General features: G+C 47.5%; 1 pseudogene; it reads left to right on the top strand.

Annotated features, from left to right (window-relative positions):
* Window positions 1-603: 603 nt before the first annotated feature.
* On the top strand, window positions 604-4,099 carry LOC109770202 (probable serine/threonine-protein kinase PBL18; annotated as a pseudogene).
* The last annotated feature ends 20,018 nt before the right edge of the window (window positions 4,100-24,117 follow it).

The raw sequence follows: 24,117 nt of genomic DNA, 5'->3' as shown, positions 1-24,117 counted from the left end.
TTTTTATCATATTTGAGAAATACGTATATATTTGTACGTAAAAAAGAGTATACTCAAAATACGATGCATACTACCTAAAAATTAATATATATACTACCTAAACATTCTTATATATTACATACTACGCGTACGTACTCTCCGATTTGATAGATACTACATACAATATAAAAACTAAAGTGGTGATAACTACCACCGGTGATAGATAAAATTATATATATATATATATATATATATATATATATATATATATATATATATATATATATATATATATATATATATATAGGGAAAATCCATCCTACCACCCGGTGGTAGACTTGCATATGAGCCCATAGTTTTTGTTATATTTATGAAATATGTATATATTTGTACGTAAAAAAGAGCATACTCAAAACATGGTATATACTACCTAAAAATTAGTATATATACTACATAATCATTGTTATATACTACATACTACACGTACATACTTTTGATTTCGACATATACTACATACAACATACAAAACGCAAGTGATGGTAACTACCACTGCTTGTAGGGATTGACTATTCGTCACCCTGGGTGAGGAATAGTTATTCTTCACCCCCCTCTATTTTGGCATCAATGCACTGTAATTTTACGTTCCGTAAGATTTGTCTTATTTCTGATGTAAAAAGATACCGTAAGAAAATATATAATCGCCGTAAAAAATATTTTATGTTATGTAAAATTACAAACGTAAAAACATAGTGTAAAATATACATAAACTTCAAATTTTCTTATCTTATGACCTATATTTTTATTTTCTTATACCAAAATTTACGTAGTGAATCAATATGAATTTAACTATTTGAATTCCAAATGTAATTTAATTATGAAGTGATCGTAAGATTACCTCGGGTGAAAAATAACTTATTTTGCACCCTGGGTGATAAATAGCATCACTATATATATATATATATATATATATATGTTTAGGTAGTATATATATATACGTAAAAGGGAGCATACATAAAATACGATACATACTAGTATATATATACTGCCTAAACATTCTTTTTGCTTTGTTCTTTTTATTTGTTGGCATCGTTGTCAAGTTGGTAGTACTTTCAACAAGTACATATTAGCCATTTCTCTGGTTGTCTTTTAAGTGTCATCCCTTTGACAAGCACATATAGTGAGCCCACTACCTTAGATTACTAATGAACCAGGATGCTTGTTTTAAATCTTCAGTAAGTATTGCATAAGGCGAGGAAGGCAGGAGGCGTGCCCGTGATCAGTCAACGGAGCGATCCACCCAACCAACCTGCTACTGCTGCTCGGACTCGGACGGCAACAAGCTGCTACATGCCGCGCGGCAGCCTGGAGAACCACCTGTTCCGGCGGGGCAGCCAGCCGCCGCTGCCGTGGTCCACGCGCGTGTCCGTCGCCGTCGACGTGGCCCGCGGCCTCGCCTTCCCCCACTCCCGCGACGTCATCTTCCGTGACCTCAAGTCCTCCAACGTGCTCCTCGGCCCCGACCACCGCACCAAGCTCTCCGACTTCGGCCTCGCCCGCGCCGGCCCCACCGGCGGCAAGAGCCACGTCTCCACCCGCGTCGGCGGCAAGCTAGGAGACTCTCTTCATTTAATTATTGTGTGTTCAATTAGTGTGTTCATCTGTGCAGTAGTAGAATAGAATTTGTAGATTGGAAATTGGACCTCTTTTTCTCTCTCGTTTCAGCCGTTTGGATGGAATATTGGACACACGAGCGTACGTACATTTGGGTACGGATGAAGATTTTCTTTCGCCCTTTTTGTTGGAAAATTTGTTATGGGTGTGATTAGGTCTTAGTCGATTAAGACTTAATCAAGTCTCGGTTAAGTGATATAGTAGTATATAAGAAGAAACAAGAAAAAACTGAAAAATAATTTTTGTACGAATTTCCATGCAAAATCAAAAGAAGATAGTATCGACGGAGACATAACGAAGTTTGAGACTTAGCAAAACTGATTTGTTATACGTATGTAGTACTCCCTCCGTCCCAAAATAAGTGCCAGATTAGTGACCCCGACCATCCATTGACCGAGTGTAGCCGTGCGTGGTGACTATTTTTCGCCTTAAGCGGGTTGACAGCTTGCTCTCGCTGAAGCCTCTATAGTAACGGGCCGGCAAAAAGAGCTCTCCATGGATCAAACACGGGTCGCCACGGTGGTGGCTCGTGATTCTAGCCACTGCGCTAGGGATGGGTTCACGTTAGGATAGCACATGCGAACTACTTGAGGGAAACACCGGGTTTTTCTATTTTCTCCTTTTTGTTGATTTTTTTAATTTTTTCCCCTTTTTCTTTTTTCTTCTCCATTTTCTGTTGGTTTTATTTTTTCTACTATATTTTTTGTTTTTTCTTATGCTTGTTTTCATTTTCACTCTACATTTTCGTATATGTCAAAAACATTTTTTAGTAAGTAATCAACATCTTTTTATACATGTTCAGTACTATCCAAACGCTCATTCAATATTTTTTAAATACTTGTTCAATATTTCTAAATACCCATTTAATATTTTTAATATTTTTTAACATTTTCAAATACTTATTCATCATTTTTAATACTTATTCGTCATTTTCAAATATTTGTTCAATATTTTTCGTATACTCATTCAACATTTTGTAATACTTATTAAACATATTTTAAATACTTATTTAATATTTTTAATACTTATTCAACATTTTCAAATACTTGTTCAACATTTTTAAAATTCTTGATCAACATTTTTTAATACTTATTCAACATTTTTAAAATACTTGTTCAACATATTTTTCAAATGTGTTTTTGAAGAGTGCTTTTTGTAATATATATGTTTAGAATAGTTAAAATATAAACAAAAGTAAAAAATGAAAAGAAAGGTGAGAAAATACGAAACTTGAAACAGGCAGGTGCTTCCCGCGCCCATGGGCCGGCCCATATGCTCGCTCGCTTCAGCGAGTCGGAAGGCTCGACTCGCTGAACGCGAGACATAGCGATGGCCTGTAGCCGTGTACTGTGTACACAGCACTGCCTTGCAAATGGCATATTTTTCGGCACACCGACAACACAACATTTACGGTTAAACTGACCAGTGAAAACTCTTAGCCCCATATCTAAATAATCAAATAGATGAACAGAATATTTATATAGTAACAAAAAAAGGTTCATCTCACGGTGCGAGAGAGGGTCTGGACTGCCGATCGTTTCGCCGGACGCGGGCTTCCCCATAATGAGCGCTGCGTCCTTTGCTCTGTTGTGGCTGAAGATGCCGAAGACCCTCCAGTTGGATGCTCAATCTCTAACATCATATGGAGCAAATCGCTCGGCTTGGCCGGTCTCTTTGCGGCCTCCCTCGCCATTGATGCCCCTTTCTTGGATCGGTGGTCCTTGGGTAGAACCGACATCCTCGTGCCTGCATGTGCATGCGAACGAAAACAAGCGCATGCATGCATGTACGCGCATGTACAAGGCGAAGGCAGGAGGCGGAGGTGCCCGTGGTCAGTCAACGGAGTGATTCATCCAACCAACCTGCTCCTGCTGCTCCGACTCGGACAGCAACAAGCTGCTGGCGTACGAGTACATGCCCCGGGGCAGCCTCGAGAACCACCTGTTCCGGCGCGGCAGCCAGCCGCCGGTGCCGTGGTCCACGCGCGTGTCCGTCGCCGTCGACGTCGCCTTCCTCCACTCCCGCGACGTCATCTTCCGGGACCTCAAGTCCTCCAACGTGCTGCTTCGGGGTGGTGCTGCTGGAGCTCATGACGGGGCGCCGCGCGCTGGACGAGGCCCGCGGAGTGGCGTCGGAGTTGCTGGTGGACTGGGCGATGCCGATGCTGCAGGGGGAGCGGCGCAAGGTGATACGGGTCATGGACACCAGGCTCGGCGGGCAGTACCCCAAGAGGCAGGCGCAGGACATGGCCGCGCTCGCGCTCCGCTGCCTCCAGAACGACCCCAAGACCCGCCCCTCCATGGCCGACGACGTCCTACCCTCCCTCGAGCTCCTGCTGCAGCCAACCACCGCCAAGTCCTCCTCCTCCTCGACGACGACGACGTCATCCAGATCGCCGGCCGCGTCGGCGGCGCCGGTGCACAGAGGCCATCGTCGTCACAAAGTCTAGCTAGCTTCATTTAATTATTGTGTTCAATTAGTGTGTTCATCTGTGCACTAGAATAGAATTTGTAGATTGGAAATTGGACGTCTTTTTCTCTATTGTTTCAGCCGCTTGGATGGAATATTGGAGTATCATAGAAGCAGTTCCGGATTGCACAGGGATTGGTGACGGCGACTATCCATTGACTGGCTTGCAAATTGCATATTTTTCGCCCATGCTTGCAACATCAACGTTTACAGGTTAACTGACCAGTGAACACTTCCTAGCCCCGTATCAAAAATAATCATGTACATACATACATGAATATAAAGGTCGATGCAGTAAACAAAAAGTTCATCTTGTGGTGTGCAAGAGGGTTTGGACTGCCGACCGTTTCGCCAAACGCGGACTTCCTCGTAACGAGCGCTACGTCCTTTGCTTTGTCGTGCTGCAGATGTTGAACACACGCATGCTAGTCGGATGCTCAATTGTCCCCCTCGCCATTAACGCACCTCTCTCGGATTGGTAGTCCTTGGCTAGTCTTAACATGGAGAATCCGGTGAAGTAAACCCTTAGTGGGGTATATTTACTCCACTAAGTTTTGGCAGGACCTAGCCGATCCCCTAAATACAACGGAGTAAAACTTACTTTTGCTTGGTGCATTTCGTCGAACACTTGTCATGCACATATGCACATAGAGTGATTGACTAGCCGTCGATGCTCCGGTATTTATCACCCAGATGGAGCAGTCCTCAGAGAGCATGATCATGAGCACGACCCCTAGTGACGCCGTCATGTACGCTCAGATGGTCGGCGCGACCAACGTTCACCCACCCATTATTAATGCTTTATACTTTGATTAGCAACAAAGCCATATTTACATTCATTGGCATATGCCATCAACCAAGAAGACTACTACTAGTATATAACACGAACAATATAGAGGCACGACGCAAACAACAAACTACTCAAGGTGGAGCAACAAGCGCACAAAGTCACAGATCCAGTCATAGGGTTGGTTACCTTGTCGGTGGGATGCGGGTCCTTTTTCTTCCTCTTCTTGGTGGTACATTAGGACTCACTCCTAAAGGCTTAGGCCGTACTGGAGGGGGGTGAAGGGGGGGCAATGCCCCCCCTCCCCCCTAACAGATTTTTTGTCCAAAAAGACTACCTGTCGAGACGAATTGACAAAAGGACCACTTCTTGTGTCCAAAAAGACCACCTGCGCCGGTCTTCTCGGTGGAGGGAGCTTCTGCGCCGGTCTTCTCTCGCTGGAGGGAGCTTTTGCGGCAGGTCTTCACACTGGAGGGAGCTTCTTGTCTGCGTTGCTGGGATTCAAATGGATGGGTGGGCAGCTCCTCCTGTGAGAGTGAGTGTGCTTTTATACGACACCTGACGTTTTCATAGCTCCCAAGTTCTGAGGTCAGTCAAGCCAGCTTCTTTGGTTGTTAAGCCATAGGTGGTCGGTGCACAGGGAGCACTCAAGTTCGAGCTCATGATCAGAGAAGCCAACTTCCGTGGTTGTCAACCTATGGGTGGTCGGTGCACAGAGCACTCAAGCTCGAGCTCATGATCAGAGAAGCCAGCTTCCGTTCTTCTTCTTATCCTCCCCTAGCCATAGGGCCTGTGGCCAAAAGGCTTGGGCCGTAGTGGAGTGGGGTAGGGGTGGGGGGAGATGCCCCCCTCCTCCCACAATATGGATCAGTATCGACCAAGGTCACCACTACAATATATATCCTTTGTAACACGTCACACGAGATTAGTTGATCAGGTGTAAATCCCCAGCATTTGTATCCTCTCCCGGTATAGTGAAGTACCGAGAAATGTCAGCAAAAAATGGGGTTTTGGCTTCTGATATTTGATAAAAGGGGATTTTCGCGTGGAACATTTATTTAGATGAAAATTACTTTGCCTCCTACTCCTAGTAGCAGATCAGGCTCGCATGCATCCTACCATCGCTGAATGTACCGGATTAAGGAACACACTGTTTAGGAACCACTGCTGGTTCATCATTGAGATGACCAAGCTCTACTGACAGGAACGCGAGTAAAACAGCGGCCTACAGGTTCATCATTCAGACCACCAAGCTCTACTGCCTGGTGATCAGAGAACCCAGGGGGGAAAGCATAATGACGGAGAACATTTACTAACCCAACCGAAGCTAAATACAGTGAGATATTTCCCAGAGAAACAATGCACAAGGATCACAATGCCACGGCCGCGGGGCACCTTCCTCCTTCCTCGCCTTATCGTGCTTGTCCTCGATGCAGGATCTCGAGGACTTAATCCGCGCCGCTCTGAGCCTCAAAAGCATGCATATCGGCTCCCTGAATTTTTTTCTTACCCCGACAACATGAGCACCGTCGATCGTTTGGCGCTGCACTGCCCAAGCGTCACCACCCTTAAGTTTGCCAATCAGGGTTGGGGACCAACAAAAGCATTGGGCTCGACATGCCATGCTTGCAAAACTTCAAGTACGGCGACGACTATCCATTGACTGGCTTGCAAATTGCATATTTTTTGTCATGCTTGCAACATCAACCTTTACAGGTTAACTGACCAGTGAACACTTCCTAGCTAGCCCCATATCCAAAATAATCATATACATACACTAAATCATTGAAGGCGCGCGTTGCCATGTTCGTCTATTTTGACGATAGAATGGTAGTGGTAATTTCTAACAAAGCCTGTCATAAATGAGCAGATGCTACATGATCAACTATTCAACTTATGAAGTCCTTAGAATTTGGTTGTGCTTCTAGGCAGATAATGCTGCGAGATAGCACTTTCGCTCTTATAACTGCTCACAACTTGCAAAGTCTGTGATACATATAAGCATACATAATTAGAGTCAGTGATCTTTCATTCTACAGCTAGCACATGCCAAAAAGATCCACGAGATAAACAATAAAGCAACCATCAAAGCAGCAAATTTAACAAAATGACATCTCTGGATTTATCCAAAGAAAGTAAATTTTGATAGTAAACTGATTGATTTCTGAGACCTAAAATCCGTTTTGGACCCATTTAATCGGTCTCAAGCCTTTATGTCAAACTATAAAATGGACTGCAAGAGTTGTACAGTAAAATCAGTGTAAATGCAACCTATCCAGGTTCACTATCAATTGACTATGACTGTTACGTAGTAGCAGCTATGTGCGGGTTGTGCACGCCATCTCTTATAGTTCTTGTACCATTTAGTATGCGGATGGTTCATATATGTTAGAAAAATTATTGACTGGTCAATTGATTTTGTTAATCAACACGCAGCACTTATCCAGTTGTATAAGCTTCATAGATAGCGTCAAGTAAACTGCAAGATGTAACTTAAAATAAGCTGCAAACAAATACTTACCTTTTCAAGATCAGATTGTTGGAATATCAAGATTTCTTTTTTACAAAGAGAAGTAAACTTTTGGGACGTTTGAAAAAACACCAGCTTTCAAAATGCATATGAAGATGTATGTTTTTTGATGGGGGTGGTCCATAATTCTATACAACCAGTAATGCATTCGAAGACCTGGAAAAAAGTATTCCAAATAACAGAACCTGTAAAATGACAAACTTGTATGCACAAGTTAGCAGGTAATCATTACCGTATAAGCTTTTTTTTTAACAGAGAAAAGCGTCGAAGGTGACAAATTCATCCGGCTAAAAAGCATTGTACACTATACAGGATAAAGAAAAACACCCTGGAGATTTACAGAAGAGAGGAGAGAGATTACATGGCATGTTCTATACCTATGAGCTGAACCAAAACAGCTAAAAAATGGGTTCAATGAAACGATTCAGAACCTAATGAGCTACATTATGATCAATACCATTGATTTCCCTAGAGATGTGAAACACCTGCAGGCTGCAGCTGCAATTCTTGGGTGGTCCTGTAGAAATGAGCAAGATGCTTTCTGCCCGCCCAAGGAACAGTGTCAGCAGTGACATTCCTAGGTGCTGCCTCCTTGGCAAGGGTGAGATTATCTGTGAGAAAAGTGGGCTGCTAGACCCGGAGGATCTGGGATATGTTGGCTGCAAGAAGAAGTGCTTGCGCTTCTGCCTGGAGTGGTGAAGAAGTGGCTGGGGTAGATGCTTGAATATGTACCTGAATGTTCGCTTCTTCCTGCAAAAAACCCGAGAAAACACCCCAATGCTCATGGCTGTGTTGCCATTAGTTAAACCTAAGATTTTTGAGCTTTTTAAAGATACATCAGAGTAGATCTTAGCTCTTGAAAGAATAAGGTCAGTTATAATGGTGTATCCCTGCTGCAACCTCACAATAGCCATTGTTGTGATACATAAGACATAAAAACCAGTTGGTACATCCAAATTGAGATACAAGAAAATCAAGACAATCATATCAGTACGCTAAAGTCTGATAGGTCCGATATGGACATCTATGAACCTAGAGCTGGCACATCAAAATGAATTTTTCTATATGGATGGTTACGGCAAAACAGAAGCCATTCCCATACTTATTTGGAGAATATATCGATAGGTGAATCTGCATAATATCAATTTAACTTAGAGCATGATCAGATCAACAAATAAATAATATTAGAACATAATTAACAACTGTTATCCATCGGAGATCGGAAACTGAAGAATTCCCCAAATGCGGCTAAACTGAAGAATTCCCCAAATCAAAATGCCAAATCAGTGCATACTCCTCACTAAGAGGCAATTCTATGTGGCCAGTGGCATCACGCAATGGCCCTGGTTGTATTAATTTCTTCTGTCTTCTGAATTTAATACGGGCGAAACCATTTTCATTTGAATGTCGCATTGGGTAAAATGATCCACCGAATTGGACTTTGCTCGTTGATTAGTACAGGCAGAAGATGTTGAGGCTTCAGCTCCCTCTACGACGGAATGGTTACGTCTTTGCGCATTGTAATACTACTTTTCTAATTCACACGTTCCATACAGCAGCATGATATGAATACCAGAGGAACATGTTATTTAAGCAATTTATGGCGTAGTATTAAATTTGATAGAAAAAGATGAAAGGATAATGTGCGGAGTAATTACCTGTCCAAAAGCCATCCGAGATGATGAACGGCTGAGTACAAAAATGGACAGTAGAAGCTGCAGAATCTGCCCAAATTAATTGTCCACTCGTAGTATGAACATCATCTGGACATATTTTTGTTCGGAGAGGATATGAGTATCTTTTCTGTGAGACGATGTGAGGACATTGTAATTGTTTGATGCAATTTACAGGTAACATACCTGAGCATGTCGCCGAAGAAGATGTTGATGCTGGAGTAGGGTGTGCATAGACAGCCAGGGAGGGAAGCATTATATAGTACCACTAGGAGGTTTGCGACTTTACCAGCCATGAATGAATAATAGACCATGATTGCGAGCTTGAAGGAGAGGAGAGCAGTTTCCAGCATAAGAGGGCCATGATTGCGAGCTTGAAGGAGAGCAGAGCAATTCTTGGTGGTACATTTGGATGCACTCTAGTGGCAGATCTTGCATGCACGCTTCTTATCCTCCCTTAGCTATAGGGGCCTGTTGCCAGAAGGCTTGGGTCGTAGCAGAGGGGGGGGGGGGGGGGGGAGATGCCCCCCTCCCCCCTAACAGATTTTTTGTCCAAAAAGACCACCTGCCGAGACGAATTGGAAAAAGGACCACTTCTTGTGTCCGACAAAGCCACCAGCACCCTCCGTTCTGGAAGTGGTACCCTCAGTTACTAATGCTTATATACTCTGATCGGCAGCAAAACCATATTTACATTCATTAGCATATGTCGTCAACCGAGAAGACTACCAACTAGTATATGACACGAACGATATTAGGCACGAACAATATATAGGGGCACGAACGATATATTATTAATATGCTATCATCCTAATGATGACCGCATATGCCTATCCTCACCTGGCCCGCTTGGCCTTCATCTTCTTGCACTCCTACGGAGTGTGGCGAAGAGTCGTCGTGGCGTTCCTCCTCCACTGCCTTCTCCTTCTCCTCCTTACTCTTCCCCTTGGTCTCCTTCTCCTTGCTCTTCCCCTTGGCCTCCTCCTTGGGCGGCATCTGAAGCAGAAAACAATCAACTACGCGAGAATGAGAAAACGCAAACAACAAACTACTGAGGGAAGGACAACAATTCACAGATCCAGTTGTAGGGCTACATTATCAGTGGGATGCGGGTCGCCGAAGGCTCCCTTTGCTGCTGCACCGGTCTTCTCGGTGGAGGGAGCTTCTGCGCCGGTCTTCTCTCTTTGGAGGGAGCTTTTGCGGTCGGTCTTCTCGCTAGAGGGAGCTTCTTGCCTGCTGCGCCGCTGGGATTCGAATGGATGGGTGGGCAGCTCCTCCTATGAGAGTGAGTGTGATTTTATACGACGCCTGACGTTTTCATAGCTCCCATGTCCCGAGGTCAGTCAATCTGTGGTTGTTAAGCCGTGGGTGGTCGGTGCACAGAGAGCACTCAAGTTCGAGCTCATGATCAGAGAAGCCAACTTCCGTGGTTGTCAACCTATGGGTGGTCGGTGCACAGAGCACTCAAGCTCGAGCTCATGATCAGAGAAGCCAGCTTCCGTTCTTCTTCTTATCCTCCCCAAGCCATAGGGCCTGTCGCCAAAAGGCTTGGGCCGTAGTGGAGTGGGGTAGGGGTGGGGGGAGATGCCCCCCTCCTCCCACAATATGGATCAGTATCGACCAAGGTCACCACTACAATATATATCCTTTGTAACCCATCACACGAGAAAGTTGATCAGGTGTAAATCCCCAACATTTGTATCCTCTCCCGGTATAGTGAAGTACCGACAAATGTCAGCAAAAAAATGGGGTTTTGGCGTCTGATATTTGATAAAAGGGGATTTTCACGTAGACCATTTATTTAGATGAAAAGTACTTTGCCTCCTACTCCTAGGCTCGCATGCATCCTACCATCGCTGAACGGACCGGATCAAGGAACAAAACTTTTAGGAACCCCTGCTGGTTCATCATTGAGATGACCAAGCTCAGAACGCGAGTAAAACAGCGGCCTGCAAGAAGAAGTGCTTGCGCTTCTGCCTGGAGTGGTGAAGAAGTGGACTACTCTAGATTTGATCCAGCAATTTATGTATAGATTTATTGTCAGAGAATTGACATATAACCTGTGGAAAATCCTGAGATGGGTGATATCTAGTTATTTATGTCTAATTATTTGATTGTCATCATAATGAATACATTTTTAAAACCCACTGCCTCAGATGATATCTAATTATTTATGTCTAATTATTTGGACATTCGACTTGGGGTGACGGTAAAACAAACAATGTAGCATGGAGAGGAGCGGGCGAGGAACACGCTGAGTCGGATGGCAGGCTTTGTTCGATTTTTGCAGCTGACGCCCTAAATTTTTTTTTCTTACAAACAAGACCCTAGCATCTTGTAGTTGAGACCCTAAAGTTTTTGTTTTCATACAAAAACGGCCCTAGCATTTTGCCGCTAACACCCTAAAGTTTTTGTTTTCTTCCAAACAAGGCCAAGTCAGGGGAATTTTCACTAGAAATTTCGGCAGCATAACGTGTTTTCGTGCATTGAGTGAGCTTTGAAACCGATGGGAAAAAACCCATCTCAACTTTAAATCCAGGATCCAAGAGATGCATGTAACGACAGTAAACCATATCTCTTTGCATCGAACAAACAAACGTTGATGCATATGTAATTTTTACACCAACCTTCCATGGCTCGAATTGACTCGTCCGAAAATCTCCCCGCTCCGGGCATCTTGCTCTTGCATCTTCCAAAGCCTTCTATATGTTACCTATCACCGGCTCCTGCTCGCGAGCATCTTGCTGTCACAAGTATCAAACAAGCAGCAGGGTGTCAATACACTGATTGAAATTTTAGATAGCAAATTCTCTCAAGAGAAAATATAAAACTGCAAATGCAGCTTCAGTTTTCATGCAGGACAAATACATATATAGCAAATAAATGATTTCAGATTATTAATTCATACATCCTACTAAATCATCAGCATAACTCATCAGGATATCTACTCAACAGGGGCATGTGTTGTACGCCTGCAGTAATCAAGGCCAGTCAATAGTGCGGAAACATAAGGCATTTTTTTTATCATGTCAGCTTCTACTACTTACTCTTGTATGTAAAACAAAACAGGTTACTTATTGGTTTTGTGGTTTACACTTTGACACCTTTAGCTAACTCTACTAGGCAATGGGGAGGTGAAAACATAAACTCAAAGCCTTTCGTTGTAGTACCATAAACAGCAGCAGCTAACTCTATTTGCATTCTAGCAAGCAAACTAAGAAAGCTCATTAAGCAATACTTACTGAAGATTTTTAAAAAGAACATCATGGTTCATTGGTAATTTAAGACAATAAGGATCACTGTATGTGCTTGCCAGATGGATGACACTTAAAAGACAACCGGAGAAATGGCTAATGAAGATAGAAGTCTGGAATGCAGCTTGTACTTGTTGAAAGTACTACACCAATTATTTTTGACATGGTATTAAAGAGCTAGATTAGGTGTTATTCGGAATTCCATCAGGTATGCATGCAGCCAGTCTGTGGGATTTTAGAGACAGACATTCAGAGAAGGCAATCAACTAGACAGAGACGGCCCACCTGGGGACTGCAACACTATTAACTTGTGAAGAAGAATTAGTAAGTACAATACCTCTCTGGTGAGTAGTACGTAATCAGGAGAAGAGGCCTCCTGCCATCTTGCTGGAGGTGATCTGCTTGGAGGGGTTCCCTCTGCCAAATTGCAAATCAGATATCTCCATGTCACCAAGTCCGAAGAAATGATGCAGCTACTGCAATTGCCCACCTGCTCCAGTGCTGCCCTAGGATCCAAGATTTGCAAATTCGGATCATTAACCAAAACTGCAATGAGTTGTTACAAAGGACGTGGTACTACCACATTTTGATGTTTCTTTAGACTTGTTCAAGAGGCGCTACACCAAGGAGATCACGGCCATGATCCATGGTGACACCGATCGTTCCTCAGATGTTGCAGACCTCCCGGGATTGAGCGGCCGTGAATTCGATTGCTTGCGGAATCATCTGAAAAATGCCAAGTTTGAGTTCGTGTTCAAGGAGATGAATAGCTTTGAGGTTTCTCTTGCCAAGTTCCTCGCCGAAAATTGTATGGCCGTTGCGGCAAATTGTCGATGGAAATCGGAACTTTTTAAGCCATATCAATTGGATGGTAGAGAAGTGGAGAGCTAATGCGGCAGAGCAAAGGAAACAAACTTTAGAACACGATTCAGCTGAACTGTCAAGGCACTAGGAGGGCTTGGCATACGGGACTTGCACCGCACAGGTATTTCCCTCCGTGTCCGGTGGCTCTGGCTGCAGGCCACGGATCGCAGTCGCCCTTGGTCTCACCTCCAGCTTCCTCATGATGCCGAGGTCGCCCAGTTTTTCCGTGCGTCCACATCTTGGATCGTGGGTAATGGGGCTTCTTGCCGCTTCTGGACCGACCCGTGGCTTGAGGGCAACTCTATCTCGACCCTTGCTCCCGCCCTGGTGGCCCTTGTCCCGGCCAGGAGGCGGCGTACCCGTACGGTGGCCACGGCGCTTATTGACCGCGCGTGGATCTCTGACATCCAGGGATCGCTTGGTCCAGCGGCCAAGTACGTCGACATTTGGCGCAAGATTCAGCACGTGGCTCTCTCGTCCCAGCCTGATATCCTTCGTTGGAAATGGACCGAGAATGGTGTGTACTCGGCATCCTCCTGCTATGCCGCCCTATTCACCGGCTCCACGACACCCCGGCACTGGCGGCTGGTTTGGAAGTCTGGCGCGCCCCTTTCGGTCTGGTGATGAGGCCATGACTATTTTGGATACGACCAAAAATATTGCATACATGCATATTTGTCAGGTGATTTCTAGTGCAAATTATTCAATAATTTATTTATGTTATCCAGAACAAAAATACTTCACATACTTTTGTGTTTTGTCTAATTGCAGGTGTATGGTACATTTATACAATCCACATATAAAGATAGGGGAAAAGGAGACGTTTAGGTTCTGTTTAAAAAGTCCTCTCTCGTCACTTTTGGGCCAAGAGAAGATAGAGTCCAAGTCTCTCACATTTTGGATTCAGATTCGGACTGCACAGACATACCTGACTCAAAACGCCAACAACTTTTTCATACAGACTCCGAATTGGGTGATTCTTTTTTGTTGGAAAGTAGATTTCGCCCTCTTTCCAACTCAACTGGATTCACCTTTAAATTCGTCCGGAGCGTTGAGATATGGACGAAACAATCTGACGCTGCAGCAGAATCCGAGTCAAACAACAAGTCCAAAGGTGTTGCATCACCTTCACTTGGGCCAATGAGCCTTGTACGACCTAGGGTTGGTTTTAGGCTGCCTTGGGACGTCCTCCCACCTCCTTGGCCTCCACCCCTTGCTCCTATATAAGTAGATCCATCTAGTAGCTTTTTGCTTGGGATTTGTTTAGTTAAAAGTTAGCCATTGCAACTTCGTGTACTTCGTTTGTATCCAACGACCAGACAAAGACCGCTTATGGATCCCCACCTTTATCAATACTTCATCTATATTCGCAATATTCAGATTGCGTTATCATATTCTTGCTTGTTCTTCGATTGCTTGCAGGAATAGACCTTCGTGGTCAGGTTGATTGTGCTGCGGCGTGGTCAATAACCTCTCGGAGTTGGTTTAGCGATTGCTAAGGCGCAATGTCGTGCACGTTTGTAGTCGGATCGTCAAAGTCGTCTCCACCAAATCGATAGTTATCATCTCATCGAAAGATCGGGACCCTCGCCTCTATCACCTGGCCTCCTTGAACCGCTGCTGGACTGCTGACCGGCTTGCTCGGCGTGGTCTACAGCACGAGCCGACATGCGTCCTCTGTCTCCAGGAGCCAGAGACTTTGCAGCATATCTTGGTGGGATGCGTTTTCGCTCGGTCTGTCTGGCATGAGATCCTCACCTGGTGCTCCCCCTCCATCCTCCCGCCCGACGGATCTTCCGGCTTCTTCGATTGGCTTTCCGCGGCCCTCCTCAGGCTACCTGCTACCACTCGCCGCGGCCTTACTACCTTGGCTGGCCTTGTGGCCTGGACGCTTTGGCGCCATCGTAATGCGGTCATCTTCAACAAGATCGCCCCGTCTACCCCGACCGTGGTCACCGCTATTCAAGACGACACACGCTCCTGGGCCACTGCCGGAGCCAAAGGGCTTAGTGCTTTTATTCCTGTAACCTGATCTTGTATGAGGGGCTGAGCAACCCCATTACTCTATGCTCACTTGATCGCCACGGACACGCCTTCTTGCGTACGTGAACGTGGCGTCGGCCTGTTGTATTCTTTCTCTCTATCAATGCAAAGATACGCTACAAAGCGTATTCGCGAAAAAATGAACTGTCAAGGCAGAGGGGAAAAGGAAACATCACTTCGGTGGGCAGGACAAAGTAAATCTTGTCAAGAAAGAAAGCTTGGTTTGTCTTCTACTCCTCAAAAAGGGTGTTATTCAATCATATATAAATGAATGTTTACTTGGTTTATGCTCTAGTTTGTGCCGCAAAGTTGAATTGTTTTTTTAGATTAACAATAATGTTTGAACTCAGATTTCACTATGCATGCCTGCTTTTAAGATTCGCTTTTTATGTGTCCCTACATAGTTAACACTATATACTGAACTGCTGTCATCAACTACCATGCTTCTGGTACGTGTTCTGTTTCTTCATCATACAACCTTGTGAATAATTGGGTGTATTAAATAAATCTTTGCACTATCCTTCTATTAGATCGGTGTGGCCACTTCTGAAAAATAGGCTCCATGGACAACCTTGGCAATTTTTGTTTGTTTTCTGCACAGAATCAGAAACTTCGAATCACCTCTTCTTTGGTTCTCTGGTTGCCAAGCAGATCATCTTTTTCAGTGTCCAGGATATTAACTCTCTTGGCAACAACTAGCTGGCCCAATGCAAATATTGCTGCTCTGAATATTACCTCCTTAGATGCCTGGTGATTTGAGCTCATAGTGTACTTGAAATGGCATCAAATTTCCATGGCGCAAGATGAACAGGCATAGAGGAAATGATCTGCACAAGGATGGTTACAAACTTGCGACTAGTATGTACAACGATAGGCGTCGCCCCCCGCTCGGGCGACTCGGGCGGCACCCCAAACCCTAGCCGCCGCCGGGGCCGAAATCATCTCCCTCCCTTCCTCCCACCGCCGCCGGAGGTAGCCGCTGCCGGGGTCGAAATCATCTCCTTCCCTTCCTCCCACCGCCGCCGCAGGACGCCGCCGGCCTGCACCCGGAGGCCAACGGCGGTGGCGGGGGTCCTTCCTTTCTCCCGTGTCTCAGGGGTGGCGGGGCCCCAACGCGCGTGGAGGCGCGGCCGATCTAGAAGCGGCGGCGATGGCTGCGACGACGGCGGCGATGGCTGGCCCTGCCTCAGGCCACGGGTGGTTGCCTGCGGCGGCTGGCCTGGATTGGGCGGCGGCACGTCTATGCTGCGGCGGCGCGTCATCTGGCTTTAGATCGGCGGCGGCGTAGAGGGCCTGGTGGACTGCTCGGCGGCACCTCGGGGCAGATCTATTCTGCCCGGTGCAGCCGGCGGTGGTGGTCATCTTCTTCGTCGAAGGTGGCTGGCCAGAGGCTGGGTGATTGGATCTCGAGATCCATCATCTAGTCCCAGCTGCGAGTTGGGGAGACATGGTTGCCGATGAAAACCGAGCCGACGGCAGGGGATGGCGGCATTCTACGCCGTTACCTTGATGAAGGCATCATCGTATAACTACTGTCGACCCTGCCGCTCCAGGGGAAACCCTAGGATCTAGTGTTTTAGATCGGATGATGGCGGCACTACGATGTCGTTTCTTTCTTTGGAGCATCGTTTATGGAGCAGCACTCGAAGACAGAGGCAAGAGGCGGAGTGGCTTGTCTTGACGGAGCTTCGGTGGAGATGTCAAGTCATGCCTGGCCGACAGGTGCTGCGCTGTGTCATGCCTGGTCGGCAGGTGCTATGCACGACAGATCTTCCAGAATCTCCGCGACGGGATGGACGAGCGCAGGGTGGTGGAGTCGTTGGGCGTCGTGGTGGCGTCGACGGATGACCGGACTGGCAAGGATGATGCGGATTTCTCTCCTGAAGATGGGACAGCGGTTCGATGATGATGGCGGCTTCTAAAACGTGTGCAGGTGGTGTACGCTTTAGGTCTGTTGCACCGGTTGTTGATTCTGATACGTTATATGGATGGATCGGCGACGACATCGGTTATAGATATAGGGAGTGAGAACACTCCACATTATCAAGTTTGTACGTGTGAGTGGATGCTTCGGGTGGCTTGATGTATGTTCTTATCAGACCTTCGTGGAATAATTAATAAAAATGGCTGCATGCATCGATTGATGCAGAGGCCGGGGGTTTAACCTCCTTTTTAAAAAACAGAAGAAAAAAAAGTATGTACAACGATGGAAACTCTCTAACAATCAGTCTGCTATATGCTGAGTCGATGCATCTCGCTGTTGGAGCGCAGGCGTGGCGAGGCCTAAGTGGTCTCATACACGCTGCTTGTCTGTGCGACCATGGTAGCCCCGAAGTACACGACGCCAACGTGCCGGACGAGGTGTTCCAGTGTGCTGTAGATCCACCAAAGATCTCCGCTTACGAATGGGGAGAGTATGTCGTTCACAAACTAATGGATTCGGCCAGGAAAGTGAGTAAACTCTTCGACGAGAAGAAATGGATCTGCGTCATGGGTAGTTTCTGTAACAACAACTTTCATACGTAAGAACCAGCATGTGCACTTTCATGTTGAGTGTGCAGCTTCCTCCTTAAATTGTTTTGCTAACTATGACTCCATGAACTCCAGCTGAGCTGTCTGGGGCATCTGAGAGGTCACCGGTGGACATGGATTGCGTACCTTCGCTTATGCAGCTGTCTGGTATGTCAAATCAGGATGTTTGTTGTCAATGCAAAGATATACTCTGTTTAGTGGTACCCGCAAAATAAATGCAAACATATACTCCTACTATTTTTGACGAAAAAGCAGCATGGCGCTGATTTTCATTGATGTAAGGGTAGAAGTAAACAGTTACAGAGAACTGGGAAAAAGAAAAGAGAAGAAAGAAGAAGCAGAAACATGCTCGCAAAGTTGGTGCAGCACTGTGGCGTTTGGGTTTGGTTTCACGTATCTCAACCACGCGTTGTCCTCGAAGGCTGTTCGGAGCGTAAGCCGGCGCCCGTTGCAGTGCGCGAAGAGCTCCGGCCACCGGTCGGCCGGCCTGCATCCCTGCGCCTAGTGAGAGCGCCAGAAGCTCGCTTTCCTCCCGTCGCCGATGACTATCTCCGTCGAGGCTCTGAAAATACCCTCGGCCGCCGGGTCATGGGGCAGCACCAACTCTCGCCAAGGCCTGGAATCATCAATCCAGCTGTTCCAGTACCAACGAGCGCGGAGCGCAGCCCCTTGGCGCTGCAGGTCATGCACTCCCAGGCCGCCAAACTCGTGCGGCCTGCAGACCTGCTTCCAGCTCACAAGGCACTTGCCGCCCGGAGAGGATTCATCTGCCGCCCATAGGAAGCCACGTCGCAGCTTATCAATCATTTTAAGGAACCATACTAGCGGCGCGATCGCCATGATCCGATAGATGGCCATGGCAGTTAGCACTGATCTGACCAATTCGATTCTGCCCGGGAGCGCAATCAGCTTGGCCTTCCATCCCCTTAATCTCTTCGCAAGGCTGTCAATAACCGGCTGCAAATCCTCCCTCCTCAATCTTGTATTCGAGAGAGGAAGTCCGAGGTATGTGATTGGGAAGGCTTTGGATAGGCAATCCGTTTCCACCACTGCCTCCGCGATTCGTTCCTCCATGCACGCGATCGGTGTAGCCGCGCTCTTTGCCCAGTTTGCCCGCAGCCCAGAGACCGACTGGAAGAGATCCAATATAGTGATGGCGGCGTGCATCTCAGTCCGCGAGGGGTTAATGAAGAGCACGATGTCGTCAGCGTACATCGAGATTCTGTGCGGCATGGAGACCGTGCCAATGGCATGGAGGACCTGGGCGCGGCTGGCAGCTTCGACGAGCCTAGCAAGCGAGTCCATGACAATGACAAACAGGAGCGGGGAGAGGGGATCCCCCTGCCGGAAGCCTCTGCGATGATAGATTGTGTCAGATAGATCACCGTTGATGCCAATTCTGGTTGACGTTGTTGCGAGCAGCCCTGCAATCCAGTTGGTCCATCGGTGGCCAAATCCTCTCGCTCGAAGCAGGTCGATCAAGAACTCCCAAGAAACGGTGTTAAAGGCTTTTGCAAGGTCGATTTTGAGTAGAATGGTCGGCGTTTTCTTCATCTTCAGGGTTTTGATCATGGCCTGGACGTACATGAAGTTGTCCAGAATAGATCGCTTCTTGATGAAGGCGCTTTGACATGGTGCAACTAATCCCTCCATTGCCGGTTGCAGCCGTCTAGCAAGGATTTTATCGATCAGCTTGGCCACACTGTGTATCAAACTAATTGGTCTGAATTCTGTCAGTTGCGAGGCCCCTTCCATCTTGGGCAGCAGGATCATAACAGCCGTGTTGAGGGCCTGCAGGTTCGCGGAGTTGCATCCGGCGAACTTGGACATGGCTGCCATCAGGTCCCCCTTGATGATGGGCCAGCATCTCTGGTAAAATAAGCCCGTAAACCCGTCCGGCCCAGGTGCTTTCTCTGCGTTCAGATCGTTGATTGCATCTAACACCTCTTGCTCTGAGATGTCGCTGTCCAGGTGCTGCAAGATCCCGTCGTTGGGCGTGTACCGCAGGGCTTCAAAGTTGAGAGACGCCGACCTTGGCGCTGGCTGCCCTAGGAGGTCAGAGAAAAAAGTCACAGGCGAGTTGAAGCTTCTCCTCCTATCCAGAGACATGTTGGCCTTGATGAAAGAAGGATTGAATGTGATTCTTTCGCCGCCTTGATGAGGCCTTCATATGAAAGAACTTTGTACAGGCGTCCCCCCTCTGATCCAAATCACACGTGCTCGATGACTCCAGAACGATCGCTGTAGCGTGCTGATGCCCAGCAACTGTACTTTCAGGTTGTTGCGGAACCGGTGCTCCTCGGCCGTCAAATCCCTCGAGTCTCTGGCCTTGTCCAATATGTAGATCAGCTCATTGATCACGTCTAGCGTGCGGCTCATCTGGTTCAAATGCCGGCTGTGCCACGCTTTCAGAGCCCGGGCCACCCGTCCCAGCTTGGTGTGCAAGACCACGTATGCATCAGGCGAAACGACCGGCTGTTCCCAGGCCGCCGCGACCACGTCGTCAAAGCCCTCGATCTTGACCCAGTAGTTCTCAAACCGGAAGCTTCTGCTGTGCTTGAAATCGGTGTCACAGGACAGCAACAGTGGGCAGTGGTCGCTGATGGCCGAGGAGAGGCCCTGCAGGAGGCAGGAAGGGAAGAGGTCGTGCCATCCCTCATTAAACAGCACCCGGTCGAGCTTGACTTTCGTTCCATGCTGCTGCTCGTTGCTCCAAGTGAAGGATCGGCCATGGAGGTATAGATCCTTGAGCTCCATGTCAGAGATGAAGCGGCGGAACGCGTTCATCATCTTGCGGTTGACCCGATTGTTGGATTTGTCAGCTGCTTGACAGATGAGATTGAAATTGCCAACACAAATAGTTGGGCCCGGGTTTGCTATCATAGTGGCTGTTAGCTCGCCCAAGAAATTGATCTTGTATGCGTCGGCCTGCGGTCCGTAGACACCAATGACTCTCCAAGCCTTCCCTGACTTCCGATGGCAGCAAGCAGCCGAGATGAAGGATGGGGTGCAGTGCGATGAGGAGACAACGGTCTCCTCGTCTTTCCAGGCCATGATGATCCCTCCTCGTGTGCCATCAGCCGGCTGGAAGCAGAAACCGGTGAAGGCAGGCCCGCAGCACTCGGTGACAAACTCTCTTGAAACCTCTGAAACCTTAGATTCTTGAAAGCACACGAACGATACATTAAACTGCTGCACTAATCTCCGAACTACACCTCTTCTAGCAGCCGAGTTCAAACCTCTAACATTCCAAATTAGCAAAGGACAGCTATCCATGGGAAACTACATCTGGTGGACGCACAACGCCGATGGCAGCCCTAGACTGCTGGCTTGAAGCACCACCGACCACCGCCGCCCTCACTCCCGGAGCAGCAGCCAATGCCGTGAGGGCCTCAATCTGAGCTAGGGTGAGCGGGCGGTCGAAAGAGAGCTCGTAGCGGCGCATGGCGTCTTCCCCGGGTGCTCCAATGCCAAGCTTCTGCATGATGAGCTGCTGCGCCCGGGCCACCGCGTTGAAGGTGGCAGTTGCCTGGGAGGCCAGGCGCCCGCTGCGCCTAGGGTTGGAGATCGGCGAGCGCCGGCGGCGCGGCGCCCTCTTCTGTGGTGCGGGGCGCGGCAGGATGGGAGGAGCGAGTGGCAGGGCGACATCAGCGACGAGCTGGTCTACCGCCGACCGCGGGCCCTCCACACCCTCTGCCAGCGGGCCCCGATCCTCTAGTTCCAGGGCCACCACATCCTGGCGATCCGGCGCATGCATGGGCGAAACCGCACCCATGCCCTCGTGGGTCCCCTCCGCTAGCACCCGTTCCGGGGCCACCAACTCCCGGTGACCCGACGCGTGAGTGGTGACAGTACTGGTGTTTCTTGTTTACAGAGTGTGCTTCCATCGATGGGAACAACAGAAGCCAGCTTACGTGGAACCTTTGATGGGAACACCGACAGTCGACCCACGACGAGAAGGTCTAGTAGTCGGCCCAGTCGATGCAAGCCATCTCGGCACTAGTAACTTATTACTCAAGATCTATGAAGCAAAGTAATATGGCGATGGAATGCCACGGTTGGTGCAAGCCTAAGGAAGATTATGTGAAACTTAATATTGATGCTTACCTTTGTGAAGATTCAGGTTCGGATGGGATGGGTGCAATTATCACGGACGATCGTGTCTTGTTTGTCGCGACAGGAAACTGTGACGTATTATCATCTATCGATAATGCCGCATTAGCTGAAACTCGGCCCCTATTGAACAGTTTACTTCTTGCAGTACAAGTTGGATGCAATAGAATTAGGGTATAGTCTGACTACATGGAAGTCGTAGAGGTCATGCGACAATTTGATTGGTCCCGCTGCAGCTATCTACGAAGAGTGCTCAATTTTATGTCGTAATTTTGATCATGTTATTATTAGTCATTGTCCTAGGGAGTCTAATAGGACGGCTCATTTACTAGCTAGTCAAGTGGTGAATTCCGAGAACATTGTCTGAAATGGGGATTCATCTGAATACCTTGTCCCTGTAATTGCAGATGACGTATCTGTATTTCGAAGTGTAATATAGTCCGTCATTAAGGATTTCCATAAGAAAAGAATTCAAGTGACATATGACTTACTGTAATCCTGATCCATGCTAAACACAACAACTGTGAAAGTATGGTCGTATAACTAAGAGATGTTGTATCTTGACTAGAGATACATGAGAGATGGACTGTTGGCGATACACGTTGTGCCTCTTTGGCAAGAAGTAGGCTTTTGCGTTGATTGTTTGCCCCCTCCTCCTCTCCGCAACCATCCCTCCCAAGTTTGTGTAATCGGAATAAATGTTTTTTCCGAGTCAACCCGACCGTAATACTACACGGTGTCGATGGCCTACATTTGTGTTGTCTAACTACGCGGGATTCACGTGCTTGTGTCTATGGGCGTGTTTGGTTGCCCGCATCGAGCCCAACCAGGCCCGCGCGGGAAGGGAGAGGCCTGTTTGGTTGCCCGGTTTTCCTGTTGGGCCTGCATCGCACGCTCCTCAAAGCATCCCAGGGCCTGGCTCGCTGGAAACGCTCGGATCGGCAGTTTCTCGCGAGCCAGGCTGAGTGCGGCGCGAGGTCGCACGGGCGGGAGCGAGGCGAGGGCAAGGGGGGATGGCGGGAGATGGAAATCTGGCGCACCGTCCCGGCGCCAAATTAGCCTCACCCCCCTTTCACTCGCTCACCCATAGCCACTGCCCCCTTTCTTCCCTACTGCCTCACCACCGGCGGCGGCTGCGATTTCAGATCTGAGCTATAGGCGGCGGCGGCGGAAGAGGCGGCGGCGTTTGCGGCGGATCTGGTGTTGCCCTTGCTGTTGGCCACCGTCTGGTCGACCTAGTCTGTGCCATGGCTCCCCCTACGCCGTCCTCGTCTCCGATGCCGGTAAGCAGCACCCCCTCTCCCCCTTTGTTAGCTCAGTGGTTAGGCCGTTAAGCTAGGTGTAGGATCGATTTCCCACTGAACGAACCGTCGATGTCGACTAGGTTATGGACGCACGGATGAGGCTGATAATCCAGATAGCAGCACTGATTAGTGTGATTCAGGCATGGGTCAAGTGTTGGAAATATGCCCTAGAGGCAATAATAAAATGGTTATTATTGTATTTCCTTGTTCATGATAATTGTCTATTGTTCATGCTATAATTGTATTAACTGGAAACCGTAATACATGTGTGAATACATAGACCACAACATGTCCCTAGTAAACCTCTAGTTGACTAGCTCGTTGATCAATAGATGGTTATGGTTTCCTGACCATGGACTTTGGATGTCATTGATAATGGGATCACATCATTAGGAGAATGATGTGATGGACAAGACCCAATCCTAAGCATAGCACAAGATCGTGTAGTTCGTTTGCTAAGAGCTTTTCTAATGTCAAGTATCATTTCCTTAGACCATGAGATTGTGCAACTCCCGGATACCGTAGGAATGCTTTGGGTGTACCAAACGTCACAACGTAACTGGGTGGCTATAAAGGTGCACTACAGGTATCTCCGAAACTGTCTGTTGGGTTGGCACGAATCGACACTAGGATTTGTCACTCCGTATGACGGAGAGGTATCTCTGGGCCCACTCGGTAATGCATCATCATAATGAGCTCAATGTGACTAATGAGTTAGCCATGGGATCATGCGTTACGGAACGAGTAAAGATACTTGCCGGTAACGAGATTGAACGAGGTATTGGGATATCGACGATCGAATCTCGGGCAAGTAACATACCGATAGACAAAGGGAATTGTATACGGGATTGATTGAATCCCCGACATCGTGGTTCATCCGATGAGATCATCGTGGAAC

The sequence above is a fragment of the Aegilops tauschii genome, chromosome 2 (assembly GCF_002575655.3).
Source record: "Aegilops tauschii subsp. strangulata cultivar AL8/78 chromosome 2, Aet v6.0, whole genome shotgun sequence".
NCBI lineage: Eukaryota > Viridiplantae > Streptophyta > Magnoliopsida > Poales > Poaceae > Aegilops > Aegilops tauschii.
This window is presented reverse-complemented; position numbering and strand designations above follow the sequence as displayed.